Below are 17,932 nucleotides of genomic sequence, written 5' to 3' on the forward strand. Positions count from 1 at the left end.
CGTAAGATGGTGCTGGAATTTAACATGTACTGTTTATAGTTCTTGTGGGGTTTTTTGTTTTGTTTTGCTTTTGTTTTCATACAAACAACTTATACTAGATGAGTTTAGTAATCTGCCAAAATGTCCTTGGCCAAGGATGGGACAACCGAGATGTATCTTCGGAAGCAAGGGCTGAAAAGTGACAAATAAAAAAAAATAAAATTTTAGTTCATTCAATAGTATTTTTTTCTTGGCTGGACATGATATTTATCACAACAGTAACTACTATATTTGCATTTGTTAGTGAGGGTGTAATGCTCTGTCTGTGCAATGGAAATGGCCCAGCTCACTTAAGTTTCACCATCTTACACTACATATGGTAAGCCAGCTACTCTACACATTTACATTCCTTTGACAAACACTGCAAAGGTAGATACGATTACCCTGTCTGACAGAGAAAGAACCCAAGACACAGAGAAGATACATAATCTGGCAAAGATCCCAAAGGTCACATGTGGCAGAGCCAGAGTCAGAACCCAGCTAATGCAACTCCCAAGTCTGCACTCCTTCCTCTACATCATGACAGCTTCCAAACACAACTTCTCTCTAAACCGGGAAGTGGGGAGTGGCAGGTAGCAGGGGCTGGAGAGGAAAAATTCACAGACTATCCACACAGCTCTTAGGAGACAGGATGCTCTGCTTCTAAACATATAATCATGGATATTTAGATAGAAAAATCCTCCATCTGAGAAGGGTAATTCATCACGCTACCCAACCTTAATGGAAATATTCCTTATGAATAATCAATTCCTGAGATAGCCTCATCCACCAGAGAGGGCAGAAATTGAGACATAGATGTAGAGAATAAACGTATGGACACCAAGGGGGGAAAGCGACGGGGAGGTGGGGGGTGGTGGTGTGATGAATTGGGAGATTGGGATTGACATGTGTACACTGATGTGTATAAAACTGGTGACTAATAAGAACCTGCTGTATAAAAAAATAAATTAAAAAGAAGAAGAAGAAAAAAAAAAAGAATCAATTCCCTCTTAATTCTTTTTGCACTGAGTCACCTGTGCCCTATGATTTCATCCCCTGAGGAGACTTCCCTGAGCAGGTTACCAGCCTCAGTTCTTGAGACAGGTATTTTCCCTACAGTAAAGCGATCAACTGTTGTAAGGTTCACAAATCCATCTCTCATGAGTTTTGGCCCTTGGAGCCTGTTCACCTTTGAGAAAATAAAATTGTACGTGTGGTCCCTCAAAGTAGAGGGGCTCATTTATATAGAACTTTGCAGCAGTCAAAGGGCTTTCACACTTACTCTATGCCACAATGTGGTTAATATCTCTAGAATACAACCTTCTTCCATTTCCACTAACACCATTCTAGGTTCGATTATATTTAGAGCAGGGAATTCCAGACAGTGTATATTCTGTGATCAGCCCAAATTAATAAGTCTTAGTTCAGATTCTTCTCACTTCTTGACTTGGATTATGGAAAAAATGCCCAGTTGGTTTTCCCACTCTGGTTTCTTTTAGCATGAAAGTTAACAAACAGACATGGAATTAAATCCTGTCCACCACACTTAGGAAATCTTTCTGGCTTTGAGCAAGCAGTGTAACATCTCTAAAACTCAGTTTCCTCATATATAAATGGAAGTAATGATGAAATTTATCTGTAAGAATTGAGAAGAGAAGACGTTCACACAAACTGCTTAAAATAGTGTCTAACCCACAGTATGTATACAATGCACTTAGCTATATGGTCACTATTCCGTCAACCTTGCATACTTTTACAGCCCCCATTCATTTACAGCTTCAGCTCTGCCTCCGTACTGTGACACCTAATGCATTTTACAACGTGATGGCAAATACCTTCAGGTCTATCTCATAATGTGGGCAAGGATGATGCAAGCACCCTCTCAGTTACTACAATTTTCTCACCCCCTTTAAACTTTTGCTCAGATTATAATGTACAGGAGACTACCTGTATCATTTCTTTCTACCCCTTACTATTTTCTGATCCCCATCTTATGTCCCAACATCTCCATGAGTTATTTCTGTACTTCTCTCACCCCCAGTAAACTCTTGCTTCTCTAGACTCATGATGCTTTGGGGAACTATTTGGAAGTTACTCATATAAACATTTTATTTAACTTTCATACATCCATCTTATTGTCCCACCTAAACTGTTTTAACTTTTCAAGAGTAGAGTGTTTGGCCATGTAGGAAGGCAGGTGGTCAGGAGTTCATCTAGACAGGAAGCACATTCTACATGCCCAGAAGGACAGTGGTCCGCATTCAGAGAAGCCTAAGACAGTAAATACAAAAAACAGGCAGGTGCCATGGGACTAGATCAATGCCTTGCAGACCATGATTGATGGGACCCTGTGTTTCCAGAAGCAGTGTTGACACCTAGAGGAGGTTCCTGTGCTTTTTGTTCCAACGGCAATCAGAGGACCACAATTTTCATTTCCTTTACATGTTAGAGTTCTGCATACAATTTCCTTGGAAAGAAATAATCCCATAGGTTAAATAGCAGCTGAAAACCAGTAGACTAAATAACCATTCATGTCTCCAGTAGTTCCTAAGTGCCTGTCTGGGCCGGATCCTCATCTGGGGAATGACAGTTGGGTACGTGGACATCATGCTTGGAGGCCAGTGTGTCTGTAGCATGAAGATCAAGAGTGTAAAGGGCATGAGAGGACCCCACAGAGGTAGGCTGGGGTCAGAACGAATAGGTCTGGCAGAGGGTAAGGGTTCGAATTTCACTCTATGTGCCAGCAAGCCACTGTGGTTCTCAGCACCATAATCTGCTTTATAGAATGCTTTATATTCTGCATTTATATTTATATTTCATATTTTAAAATATACTTTAAGCTGCTCTGGGGAGAATGGATTGTAAAGAGATAAAGAGGAGATTATGATAGTTGTGCTAGAGAGATGATTGACGGTGGTTTGGCCTAGGCAGAGAAAGAAACAGTTTTGAGACATATCTTAAAGATAAGACCAATTTTTCATTTCCAGACAAATTAACAAGTGTTAACTGTTGTGGCTGGGGGAACGGAGGCAGGCAAGACTCTAGGTCTCAGAGGTCAGCAGGAAGGCTGAAACAAGGCTCACCATCAGGAAAATAAACCCGTTCTCTCATTCATCCACCTCTCACTTACTGAGTGGCTAAGTGCCAGGCACTGTGCTGAATGCCGGACCTCCAACGTCAAGTAAGGCGAATTGTTCAAAACTAGGTAAGAAATCCCACTTCATAAGAAGAAGGGGTTTCCAACAGCAGGAATAAATGCAGAGGACAAAGCACCTTCCAACTTCCTTTATTTCATCCTTCAATTTGTTCATTCATTAATTCATACATTTTGGTCATTCACTCATTCGCATCCTTAATATGATTCAGTATTATTGAGTTGTGAAACCCGGGACTGAATCATACCAAGATAAATAAGACCCACTGCGTATCTTCCAGGAACTGTTTGTATCTTGCTGAGGAGAAACACGTGTAAACATGTCAGTTAATGTGAGGTGTTAAAAGAAAAATACGTTCATGGGACATAGAGAAAGTGACCTCTGCAGCCTAGAGTGTAGGCCTACGTACATACAGGCCCTAAGACAGGAACACTCCTTTGGCCTCAAATGTACTGAAATTCAATTTCACTTCTTTACGGACATCTTCTCTGACGCTAATTACACTGGGTTCTCTGAAAACTGCCACCTCTGCGGCACTTCTCAGAGTTTGAAGTTATATGCTTGTTAATTGTCTGTCTCCCCCACTAGACTACAAGCTGTGTGAAGGCAGGGGCCGCATGTGCCCTGCTCTCTACTGTATTCTCTACAGCTAGCACAGTGCATGGCACAGAGGAGATGCCCAGTAAATGTTTGTTGGGCAAGTGACTTTTAAAATCCAAGATAATAGTGGGCACGTTCAACTAGAACATGCTAAATATTCTTACAGGTAAACTTTATTGCCAAAGCTTAGAGGTAAATGTTGATGAACAACATTACTTAGGCACTTTCTCCTCAGCCTGCAGACTGGTGCATCCTAGCTGTGAATTAGATATCACTCCTTTTGTTGCAACCATCCCTTCATGCTCCATACCTGAGAACCATAGATAAGAAGGTAGTTCTACCCTGTGGACTTCAGTAACTGTACATGTGACTGTCAGATATCAGAATCATAAATGCAGAATGACAGAAATCTACTTGTACCTGCAAGGTTAAAACAGCTGTGGTTGAAGTCCAGCTGTCGGGGAAATTTCTGTTTTTTTCAGACTTATTTGAAAAGGGCACAAGGAGTCAGGATGAAGCTATTTTTATTTTTATTTAGTGTATGGTTCAACTCTTATTTTCATTTAATTCAAAGTAGCAGCATGCCAATATGAATATGGGGTGCCTTTCCTAAGAATTCTCCAAGTTCCAGGGGTGAAGTTGGTTAGCAGGACAATTTAGATAACTAAGTCTGCCACTGGGCTGTTGACAAGATGAATTGATAGACACACAGACAAGGATGGAAAGATTAAAAGATACATGAAATGCCCTCTCTGTCTACAGATTTCACAATAGGGTGACACCTTGGTCCCCAAATTGCTTGGTCCCAAATTGCTTGGTCCCCAAATTGCTGCATTGCTTCCTTCTATCAACTGTGGAAGCGTGACTATGACAGTACAGGTCACGCTGCCCCTTGGTCCCCTGTGGTACCTCAGCAGTTGCTCCTTAAAGTGGTTTTCAACCTCTGATGCTGACCATGGTCCTGTGGATGCCAGTTCACAGCACTGTCAATCACCTCTCAAGAACACTTCTACTTTTTGCTCCATCAGTTCCTATGCATGCCTAAGTCTTGCAGCAAGATTAGATCTCTGAATCCTCTCAGTCTATCCGGCCCCCCTCTCTAGTATTAGGCAACTCATTTCAGGTCTTCTCCCAAGGTGAGTTCCACTCCACCAGTAGGACTGCCTCCTCCCAGCCCCACGGGGTCATCTGACAATGACTGGAGATAACCTGGTGGCCACTAACGTCGAGGTAGGCATGGGGGTGCCGCTGGTGTCTAGTGGGTAGAGACTATGGATACTGCTCAACAACCTACAATGTGCAATGCACAGTACAGCCTCTCCTCAACAAAGACTCATCCAGGGCAAAATGTCAGTCATGAGTGCTGAGGATGAGGAACTCTGCATGACAGCACAGGATAGATGAAGCAGCGAGAGAAGAGATACCCTACTCCCGAAAATTAAATGGTCTCATTGGAGATAAGGACATTTATACACAAGACAGTCCAAGAAAAAAAATTTTGAATCTCTAAAATATATATATATATATATATATATATATATATATATATATATATATTTTTTTTTTTAAAGAAAAGTCCCTATCTCACTCTTCTCCTACTCTCTGATCACCTGCCAGCTCCTCCCATCATCAGAAACCTACCAGAAGTCAGAGTGCAAGGGAGCCCATGATGTGGTCCATAAAGACCTTTATGGGGGAATAGATCAGGATGGAGAAGTTTGGGGAATGGAAATGGAGGGTCAAACAAATATCCACACAAATATATCTATTTCCTTATCAATAACATAAGCTAATAATAACAATACTCTATTAGGCCAGTTTCCCTTGAAAACAGAGGCCTAGGCAAAGCCTACATGCTGTTTCTTTTTGGGGAAGTACCTAAACATATTTTGTATAATTAAACTACAGGTGTAAATTATGAATACTAGAAGAAGACAGATGAACAAAAGACTGTAGAAAGTAAGAATTGGCATCTGCAGTACAGACAATATAAACAATCCGGGACGATGGCTTTGTGTCTGCCTGGGGAGTTTTTGGATGGGAAGCTGTCGCCTGACTGAGGGAAAGCACATTTGGTTCTAAACTCATAGCTGGAATCAAGAAGGGAGAGGAAGGAGCCTAGCCTGCCTGGGTAGGGACAGTGTATGAGCAAGAGTCAGAGTTTCAGAAAATACTACCTAGATTTTAGGTCCATCAGCAAAAACATTATGATCTTAAATACAACTTACTCTTCTGTTTATGCTAGACAAGTAAAAGTTACTAATTTTAGAAACACTATATTTTAGAAGTACTTTTATTTGAAAGTTCGGGACACTTTCATGTGTCTAATTTCTAGCAGTGTAATAAATTACCCACGGAATGACTTCACTGGTTTCACCTTATGGTATCATAAGAAATATTTCCAACTTGTTTATAGTTTTCTTTCCATGATCTTAACACTATAAGGAACAGGCAGGTTTTAACACTTAAAACTGAAGATAAATACAGATATACTTCAGTTGTATGTACAGTTAAAACATTACCTTTTATGTAGTTGCATGTGTTAAGCTATCAAGCATTTGTTGTGATGGACATTTTAAAGAATGGTCCAAAATAAATCCCAAATCCTTGGAATTCTAAGCTGACTCTCCAGATGTTACACTACTGACCATTTCTATCTACCCTTCTTTCCTGTGAACCACACTCTAAAGCAGCCAGAAATCAAGGGAGTCATGGGAAACAAAATCCATTCTATTCTCATCTCAAAAGCTTTGGGCAGGATAAGCTGATTTAGTCTGTTAACATTTTGAATTCTTCCTCTAAAAGTAAAGTTTGTAGGAGACACTAATCATCAAGGTATGTATTGAAATTATACAAGTAAAAAAAATGGAAATGCATACTAAATGGTAGGCTATGTAAAGGAATTCATCCAGGCTAAAACTTTATCACAAAGACAATGAAATAGTTAAAAAAAAAAAAGATTAAGGCCACAAAGTCGAAGAATGCTGAAGAGAAAACGAGACCTGCTGAGGAATATCAACAAAATGTTGGAAGATGAGAAGTGGAGACATAAGTAATTACTTTACCAGATGGAGAAAGTTGAAGCTTAAGATACCTCTGGGGTGGGGAAGCCAATTGAAGCTTCGGCAACCTCGCAAAGCTCAAAAACTGAGGAACCAGGTTCCTCTGAAGGCTGGTGCAGGACTGATGGTGAGAGGACTGATAGAAAGCCTATAAAATGCCCACTTAGGTCTTGCCCCGTCTCCTTCCATCAGTCTGGATGATCCAGAGACTGCCCTGCCCCTCTCCTTCCCTAATCCGTGCACACATCAGTAGTTATACTTTTTGGAGAGGCTGACCAAACAGGAGTCACACAGTAACTACAGGAGTCGTTGTACCAGGAGATGACAGGAGTAACTACAGAGGGAGGGTGTGAACACTGCACCGATAACCAAAGAACTAAGGAAAAGTCTGAATACTAAATAGTAAGGTCCCTTTCTCGTTTCCCAAGCCAGGTTCCTCCAACCCTGACATCTAGGCTTAATGCTCCAGGTAAAGAGCCTGGAGGAATCTTCTCTGGGGAAACTGAGAAAAGAGATCCAGAGTAGTCTGCTTCCATAATGGCCCCTAGTGACTCTGCTTCCTGGATTCATACATCCTTGCAGTCCCTTCCCATAATGTACCAGAATTAGTCTATGTGTTTAATAAAATATGGCAGCAGTACTGGAATGTCATTTCCGAGATCAGGTTATAAAATTGCACTTCTGTCTTGGAGGGCTGCTTCCTTGCTTTCTCTCTTGAATCACTCATTCTGGGGGAATTCAGCAGCCACACCCAAAGCAGCCTCATCAACACACCCAAGTGGTGAAGGACAGCCATCTATCATGTGAGTACAATCTTGTAAGTGAACTTAGGAGTGAATTTGCTGACCTAGTCAAGCATTGAGTTGACTGCTACTCCAGCTGACAGCTTGGCTACAACCTCTTAGAAGACCCTGAACCAGAATCACCCAGCTAAATTGTTCCTGCATTCCTGACACTGAGAATCTATGGGAGATAATAAGTGTTTGTCTTTTTAAGCTTCTAAGTTTGGAGTGATGTGTCATAACTAATACAAGATCTACAGAGAAAGACATTCAAGAGCCCTGGTGAAAAAGCAGGATCTCTGTCCAATCAGCTTAAGGGTGCTACCAGCCTGGAGATGCACCTACCACCACCACACCCCATACACAGCTTGCAATCACAGCCTTCTTAAATATGAACTGACAACAGAGGATAATAATTGAGAAAAACCTCCAAAACAAACGACCAAAACAATAAGGAATTCAGAAGTAACACATGAGCGGAATTGAAGAATTAATATTGAATGCCGAAGACAAAAGTAAGACACTATATTCAAAACATAAAAATAGCATGATATAAAAAGGAGCATTCAGAAAACAAGACAGAACTCTTAGAAATTAAGAGTACAATAGTGGAAATTTAAAAATATATATTATAGATACAAAGGTGGTAGGAGATAGATTTGAGGAAATCTCCCCCAAAGTAGTACAGAGACAGACAGAAATGGAAATAAGAGAGAAAACATAACAAGTCAGAGAATCAATCCAGGACTTTTAGCCTCCAACTAATACAGAATTCCAGAAAGAAAAATACAGAAAAAAAATAGAAAGGGACATTAGTTGTCAAATAAGTAACACAAGACAGTTTCCAGAATTGAGATATCTGACTTTCTAGATTAAAAAGTCCTACTGAGGGCCCAACTCACTGAAAATATACAGACTTGATCATGAATATCACTGAATTTTCAGAACACTAGAGATAAAGAGAATCCCCAAATTTTCCAAATAGAAAAAAACACTCCATGTACAAAATCTGGAATAAGAAGAGCGCCATCCTTCTCTACAGCAACATTGACAGCTGGAAGATAAAAAAGCAATGGCTTCAAAAATTCAGAAGCAAAAAGACCTCCAGCCTAGAGTTATGTATGTGGTCAAACTGCAAATCAAGTGTGATGGTAGAATGAAGACATTTTCCAAAAATATGAGGCCTCAAAAAATGTTTGCTCTCAGGTAATCTTTCTTAGAAAATTACTGAGGTGTGCTTTATGAAAATGAGGGAATAAACCCCCAATGGGAAAATATGAAATACCAGTAAATGGGGATTCAACCCAGCAGATAGGTAAAGGGAATTCTCATATTACAGCTGGGCATAGGCCTTTAGAGAACGTAATACAATTGAAGGAAGAGGATCCAAAGAGGATGCCAGAAGTAATAACTTCAAGAAAAAACAAACCAGTAGACTGACATGCTTGATTATATTATGGGCATTTTTACATTTCTGCTGGAAGTTTTTAATTGAAATTTTTGATTGGTGTGTATTAATCACTTAACTTTAGAGAACCAGTATAATGAAGGAAATGGGATCATTATGCACCACATGCTCTGTAGCATATACACAGAGACACATGCACTATTATATATATATGTTATATATGTACATATACACATATTTTACATATATGTTTTATATATATATACACACACACACACACACATACACACACAAACACACCCAGAGAAAATAATAAGTACAAAGTACAGATTGAACTCAAATGTTTTACAACTATTTTGGAAAAATGGGGGGAAGAAAGCTAAAGGTGGTTAGTATAAAAGAGTTTAAATCCTCATTTTCCATAAATTAGGAAGACAAAGATAATGTCCCAAATTGAAAAACAAGTATCAAAAAGAGTACAAGCCTTCTATTTAGAAATAGATCAGCACTAGAGAAAAACAAGCAAAAGAATTGAGAATAGTTGTCTAGTGAGTAGGAATTAGGTCCAGGGACTACACTTTTTCATTAAACCTTTGATACAATACTGGCCTTTTTAAGCTTTATACATATTTATTGATAAAGTTTTAAAAACTAAGATAATAAGGAATGGGTTAAGAGATACAAATCAAACAAAAAGAAAGTAGAAATGATGATACTCAAATGAGTAAAGATGAATATAGGGTTAAAAGTACTAAATATGATGAAGTAGGATGTTAGATAATAATAAAAGGTATACTTCCCTCCCTTCCCCCCAAGAAAAACCCAGACATATTGATCTTAAACTTATATGTACCAAAACATCACTTTTTTAAAGCACATGATAGGAGTTTTATTTTTTTTAAATAAATAAAAAGGAAAGTAGAAGATGCTGTAGTGCATTCTAATGCTACAGATGATCCCTTTTTTTTTTTTTAAGACATAAGATCTGGCTTCAAACCTGGTGGCACATCACAGTGTTAAGTAAAATCTTTCATTTTCAACTTGTTGCATGTCTGTCTGGTAAGTTGAGCATTGAGTAATACATAATCTTAGTAAAGGAATGCCACAACTGTTTCAAAGGCATAAGTCTTTTGTTTGTTTGTTTCACTGAAGGAAAAAGACCATTCACGTGAAAACAAGTTCTTCCAATAAGAACGTTTCTAGGCGTTCTTTAATATGAGTATTTGATGAAAGTAGTGAATTCCCCCCTCCCTACCTTCAGAATAAAATTGTCCTTTTTCTTTAACCTAAAGAAATGTGCCTCTTTCTGTCATCAACTCCACTGATGTTCAACTTTACTATTAATATTTTTAGAAACATATTTTTGAAGATCCCGTTTCCTCCCCTTTGCCCTCCACTTGGTTGCTCTACTACTGTATTTTCCAATGCTGAACAATAAATAGAAATCAGCTTTACTCATCCTTAGACTAAATAAACTGAGAGATAAAAGAGAAATATAAAAGCTAACAATCCTTTAAGTATAAAACAGGGCAAATCAATCTTTCTCAAGCAAATCAATTTAATACATAGTAGAAATGAAATAAGTCAGAAGAAGTTAGAATTTCTTGTTGCAATAATACACCACATACACGATTTCTGTGATGCCTGTAAACATCAGTTCCTGTTTTAGAGCTGACAATTATTTGTATCAGAGAGGTTAAGTGATTTTTCCAAGATGAAACAGCTTCTAAGTAGGTCACAGAGCTATTGTTACAGTCAGGAATCAAGTACATAAAAGAAGTCTCAGAAAAAAATATTACCATCCAAGGTGCATTATGACTAATTGGGATAAAATAGGGACTCAGAAGGAAAAAAAATTAAGTGAAGTAAAAGACAGTTCTTGACATACAGCAAGGGTACAAATATTTATTGAGTGAATTTATTTATATAAAACAAATTAAATAGATTTATATGACACCTTATTTTTATACTGTGGGCTTAGTTCTACTTTGACATAATGTTTGAAAATGAAATAGAGGCATTTGGGATATGCATTGTAATTAAAATAACATAAAATTGGCGCCATCTAAATATTTAACACTGTGATATGAATACAGACTGGAATGTTCTATGCCAGCTAGTCCCAAAAGTTTTACATAAGAATAAATTGATATTGAAAAAGTCTTAGAATATATTTACTGGGGATGAGGGAGTATATTACCAACAAAATGCATGCATTATGATCTCATTTCTATTAAAAAGTAGAGTTTCGAAGTATATACACCAAAATATGAAAATGGTGTGTTTATGTTTAGTTGTGGGTGGTGGGATTAGAGTAACTTCTACTTTCTTCCTTTTGGTTACCAAGATTTAAAATTCTCCTACAATGAGCATACATTACTACCACATAACCCGTTAATTTTTAAACAAGTGATTTAAAGGTACAGAATTTGAACCCAGATTTTTAGGTGCAAGTTAAATACTACAGTTCACCACTGGCTCCAGGCACTGTGCTAAGCTCTTCACATTCAGAATCACACTTGCCCTTCCTGAAGACCTGTAAGGTAGGGATCATTTGTTCCCATTTCACAGGGAAACTGAGTCAACAGAAGTGTTCTCTCTCACCCTGGAAAACTTAATTTCAGTGACCTAGTATAGCAACCTTGTCCTAAGCAGGTGATTTTAACCAGCAATGCCAATAACAATCTGAAAATAAATACCTCCTTGAAAAAGGAAGGAAGGAAAGAAGGGAAGAGAGTAAAACCAGCTTGACCTTTAAAGGAACAGAAGAACTTAAAACAGAGGGTTGGTTTTGCAGTGTGGAAGTGAGGCTTAATAGAATTACACTGACTCTCCCACTAGTTCTCAACAGAAATTCTGCTTCAGGAAGCAGGGGAGCACAGCAGAGAGGCTGCTGGAATATACGGAGGGGGAGAGGCTGCAAGCCTTAAGGAAACGTGATAGGAATCTTGAGAGCACATCAGGTTGAACCAATGAATAGCACATCTCTCATTGTGGCTGAGATGCTTTCTGTCTAATTTCTGCTTTTCATCCTAATAGCCATCCTCATGTATTTGAAGTGATAATAAAGAGAAATGCAATATTTAGTTGCCCAATGTATCTTAATTTAATTTATGAAAATATTATCGATACGACATTGCCTTGGCAACTTAACGTGTTTCACAATGGACATGCATTACCATCATTTCATTTCATTTCCTTCTGCCTTCATAATATCACCTGAGCATTGTCAGAAAGTTCTCAGGACAGCAATGCAAATCAAAGCTTCATGACAAAGCCCAGTGAAATAGCATTACTGCAAGAACATTTCATGAACGGTTAACTACTGTGCATGCTTAGGGCCTGAATTGAAATGATAAAATATAGATTGCACTTATTTTTATAACAAAACCTTATTTTTAAAAAAGTAACACCTGGTCTTCCAAACCCTCATGCTTCATTTCATTCACTCAGAGGGAGAGGAACTCTTTCAGAAGCAGAACAGGCTGGAATATACAGAATATTTTTCATCATCCACACTGACAATGCACTGAATGATTAAATATTCTCTTCCATAGCTCTTTCCATGAGACAAGAACAAAAGAGCCCTCAGGGCTGAAGACCTAGAGGGGGTAATTTTACGAAGCAATATTGTGACACCCCAAGTTTTAATAATTCAGCCACTCTTCCACTACCTTGCTAACCTAGCCCATCTCCTCAATTACAATGACTATGAAATTGCCTGAAACTCTCCTTAACTCTGTTTCTGAAATCCAGTCTAGACTCATAAAATGAAATGTGTTTCATACTTTCCCCCAGGACCCTATTTTGATAATTCACTTTGACATACACCAAGTGTCTACGACAAGCCAGTTCCCCAGCTAGACACCACGGAAGACCCCAAAGCAAGCCCTATTGTGGCCCCTTCATGGAGGCTATGGGGACGTGCTGAAGCAGGCAAATGATTATATTTATTAAACAAAACATTAAAACAGTCAAACTCACTGAAGCAGAGAGTAGATGGTAGTTGCCAGGGGATGGGGAGGGGAAACGGGGAGGTGCTGTAGAATTGGGTATAAAATTAGAGTTACACAGATGAATAAATTCTAGAGAACTGCTGTACAACAGAGTGCCTACAGTTAACAATACTGTATTGTGCATTTAAAAACGTAAGAGGGGGCTTCCCTGGTGGCGCAGTGGTTGGGAGTCCGCCTGCCGATGCGGGGGACGCGGGTTCGTGCCCCGGTCCGGGAAGATCCCACATGCCGCAGAGTGGCTGGGCCCGTGAGCCATGGCCACTGAGCCTGCGCGTCCGGAGCCTGTGCTCCGCAACGGGAGAGGCCACAACAGTGAGAGGCCCGCGTACCGCAAAAAAAACCAAAAAACAAAAACAAGAAAACGTAAAAGGGTAAATCTCATGCTAGTGTTCTTACCACAAAATAAATAAATAAATGAAAATAAAGCAAGGGACACAATAAATATTGGAGGTCATGAATATATTCATTGCCTCGATGGTGGTGTTAGTATCCTGGGTATATACATATGTCCAAACTCATCGATATATACACATTAAATATGTGTAATTTTTGTATATTAAGTATGTCTCAATAAAGGTGAAAGAAAATCAAACAAACAACAAAGATTTCATCCATGCTACAAATATTTATTGCTTGCCAACTATCTGCAGGCACTATTCTAGGTCTAGACATATAACAGAGGATGAAAGTTCTTTGAGAGCTTTGAGTTCTTTGAGAGCTTACATTATAGACAACAAGCATAAAAGTAAGTTGCTTACAATGTCAGATGCTGGGGAAAACAGAGTATAGAGTGCACTGGGAGCAGGTTGTAATTTTAAATAGGGTAGTCAGCTTGGACCTCACTGAGAAGGTGATTTTTGAGCAAAGGCTTAAAGGAGGTGAGAAAGTAAGCTATGTAGATATTTAGGGGGTGACCCTACCAGGGCAAGGCCTGAAAGTGGGAGCATATCAGGAATTTGTAACAGCAATGAGACCAGTAAGACTAGCACACGGGGGCACACAGGAAAGTAGTAGGGCCTCAGATCAGAGAAGTAATAGGGGCTAGACCATGAAGGCGTTGCAATCTACTGTGGCAGGCAGAATCATGCCCCTTTCCCACCAAGACATTCATGTCCTAATCCCTGGAACCTGTGAACATGTTATGCTAGATGGCAAGGGGAAATTAAGGTCACTGATAGATTTAACGCTGATGATCTGCTGAGAATCTTACCAGAGGAAAAGCATCCTAGATTACCCGGATAGGTCCAATGTAATTGAACGGGCCCCTTATATACAAAAGAGAGAGGAAGAAGAGTCAATGTCAGAGTGACAGAACATGAGAGAGACTCCACAGGCCACTGTTGGCTTTAAGGACGGACAGGGACAAGATGCCAAGGAATGCAGGTCTCTCTCTACAAGCTGGAAAAGGCAAGAAAACAGGTTCTTTCCTAGACTCTCTCCAGAAAGGAAATCAGTCCTGTCAACCCCCTGGATTGGGGCCCAATAAAATTCAAGAACTATAAGACAATACATTTGTACTGTTTTCAGCTACCATGTGGTAATTTCTTACAGCATCAATAGAAAAATAGTCAGTCTACCCACTGTAAGGAATTTGATTTTTACTCTGAATGAAACAGGGAGCCACTGGATGATCTGGAACACAGGAAAGGCTTGAACTGATTTATATTTAAAAATTTGCTCTTGTTGCAAGAATAGACTTTGGAGCGGCAAGGGCAGAGGCAGGAGAGCAGGTAGAAGGCTTTCAGAGGGAGAGAGGATGGAGACTCGGACAAGAGCTGTTGAGGTAGAGGCGGTTGGAGATAAGAAGGGGTTACATGATCAGAATGAGGAAATGACATTGCCATGGGATCGCAGAGAAGACTCAAAGACCCCTCCCTGAGAAAGGAAGCATTTGATTTGGACCCAGAAAGACTGAATGTTTTCCTCCAGGTAAAAATGTCAGTGGGGGAGGAAGCCTGGTAGGGGTGAGCATAGGAAATCTTTCGTATCGAAGAAAGAATATTAAGGGCACAGAGCTGGAAAGTTCAGCATGGGGACCATTCAGTGATGTGGTCTGTCTGAAATGTCAGAGCCAGACTATGATTTATTAAGGGTTTGGATTTTATTCTTTAAATGTAGTTTACAGTCAGTAAGAGGGTAGGAACAGGACTGCTTGAGAGAAGGCCAGGACTTACTTATGACGCGTTTGGCTGGTAGGCTAGGAACACACACTTTCACCTTATAAACGCTGTCTACCTCATGACTATTGACAAGCTTTAAGGGAATTGATGGCAGTTGAGTTTTTAAACTACTCTTGTGAGTACTATGACTGTTACTAGTAGCTACTTATCCTAGGGAATGGAGTAAATATATTTTGTTTAGGGAGATTTTCTTGACATTTCTTGTGAAATTTAATCTCTAAAGGAGCCCAAGTAAATTTTAATGTACTTCCGCTTCTCCCTTTCTTCCTTCAATATTGTATATGAGGCATATTAGGTGAAGCATCCTCCCTAGTTCAGTCTTCAAGACTAAAAATCTTCTCCCATCCTGGAGCCGCTCTCACTTACTTTATTTTAACAAGCTCCACATTAGCCTAAAGCAACTTTCAGGCAATGTTAGTCTTGGGTTTTAGCCCTGTGGTGCTTGCCCAGAGTCAGTTCTCTCCTTCTGAGCACCCTGGGGCGGGGGAACCCGTTATTCTACCCCACGGACGTTTTCATTGATGAGTTCTGATCAATAGCAGAGATGTATAGCAGAAGCGGTACATGCCACTTCTGAGCCAAAGTTTTTAAATGCCTTTATGAGACCATTTGGAGCCATCACCCGTGACTGCCAATCAGGAAGGCCAGGTATTCCAGATAATACAGCTACAGATGACAGTGCCTGTCACCCTGCATCACTGGTGCTCGTAAGAGCCACTCAGACCTACAGTGGACTTTGTATGGAAAGGAAATAATTCTGCTGTATTCAGCCACCAAGATATGGGGGTGGGGTGGGTTAGCCTATTCAGACACAAATGACTATAAATCAGTAACAGAAGAAAGAAATTTAAAACAGAATCAGCATTCCTGGGGTTTGATCTCACAGTTATAAGGCCTGCATACTCTTGTAAATTGGTGCTTAAATATCAAAGCAATAAATATGAAAATACAAAAGTTCCTGTCATAGCAAGGTATTAATATCACTAAGAAATTTTACATATGTGGTTATAAAAATGCATGTTTAATTGAATCAGTAAATCAAATGTAAGTGGACATTGGCCATTCTGCCTATTTCCTTAAACGTTTTCATATCCTCATTGAGAAAATAGGAGTCACTTTATATTTTATCATGCTATATACTCAGGCATATATGGTACCTAATATAACAAACATGGAATTTTTAGGGAAATCTAATAAAAACCAGAACAAAGAAGGAAAAGTTATTTGTCTGACTTGAGGTACCAGCAGAAACCTTATCTAGTCCCCCAAGTGCTATAGGCACTCAATAAATATCAGGAACAGATTTTATATGTGACACCTGAGCAGGCTCACTCAGTATAAAACACAAGGCCATGGCCGCACTGAAAGCATAATTTAACAAGCTTAACAGAGCAAATCAAGCTGTGCAGTGCTGGCCCCATTAGGGTAGGAAAGGGCTTGTGGTTAATGTTGTACTGTCCAGAACTTCAGCATGTGGCATCTGCTCTGGCCAGTCCGTGATTTATACGATCATGTTTCAGTAGTACAACAGAGCTGCCTTCCCAATTTACCCCCATAGATGCACAGTTTTTCTGCAAAGGCAAAAGGAACAAGAGAAAGGTGTCCTCTGACTTTAGCAGTGCTTATATTTCTCATTGGTAACAATTCTGCAAACTCCCAGACTGAAAGAACTTGAAATATATACCACCCTTGTATCCTGGAAGTATACAGACTATTTTTCTGAACACTGTTCCACTGAGATAAACCTTAAAAGTTTCTGTGGCTGTGGTCCTGAATGCACGTCAAACATTTTCCTTATTGTTCTGAAAGCTCAGGTAAATGTATCACGACCGCTTGCCTCCTAAGAAGGACTGAATCCGCTGAAGTAAATTGGATGGTTCTCAATACCACTCTATCCTTATCACCTGCAGGACTATTCTTCATCTGAGAGCACTCCAGTTCCAATGGTCTCCTTGTGAATATTATAGCAATTAAGGAGACCACTTTAATGCACAGGGGGAAGGAGGATGATTACCCGTGGGATTGGGACTCTGGGATTAAGTTTCAACATCACAGGGGAAATGTTCTCATCTCCAGTGGATAGAAGAGATGTGGTGCACTTGACATTATTACCAGGTGAGATTGAAAAAGAACATGTTCAAAGTTCAAAACTCAACTTTAAATAGTTTCTAGGCACGTTCTATAGCAAGCTGCTGAGTCCAGTACAGAATGTTTCATGAATTAATTTCAGAAAGTATGGAACCATGGAAATTCTATGCAAGTGTTTTTAAAAAATTCTTATGACAGTGTCATATTTTGAAATATATTTCCACTTAACAGGGCAACATCAGCTTTTCCTTCCATCTCCTACCCTTTCTAGTACTTCTCAAGAAATGAAGTAAATGATAATGGCAAAGATAATGAACTATAGAACCACCACATTTTAGAGTTGGGAAGGATTCTGTAGACCACCTGGTAACGAAGAATTCTCTGTACCTCATCCAATCCATGCATGAGATACTTGTCTGTCTCTGAAAGACAAATACACTTCCACTTGTGCTCCATATTAGAGTTAAATCTCAAACCAAGCACATCCCTACCCCGGATCAAAAATGCCCAACCAAACTAGTCTCAGTGCAAGAATGAGCCTGTCATACAGGGTGAAGTAAGTCAGAAAGAGAAAAACAAATACCAAATGCTAACGCATATATATGAAATCTAGAAAAACAGTA

At 39.5% G+C, this 17,932-nt stretch overlaps 1 protein-coding gene across 3 annotated transcripts in view; it reads right to left on the reverse strand.

Annotated features, from left to right (window-relative positions):
• Positions 1–17,932, reverse strand: part of PARD3B (par-3 family cell polarity regulator beta) — a 1,067,283-nt gene that overhangs the window by 620,488 nt on the left and 428,863 nt on the right. The window lies entirely within an intron of this gene.

This window comes from Mesoplodon densirostris, chromosome 8 (genome assembly GCF_025265405.1).
Source record: "Mesoplodon densirostris isolate mMesDen1 chromosome 8, mMesDen1 primary haplotype, whole genome shotgun sequence".
NCBI lineage: Eukaryota > Metazoa > Chordata > Mammalia > Artiodactyla > Ziphiidae > Mesoplodon > Mesoplodon densirostris.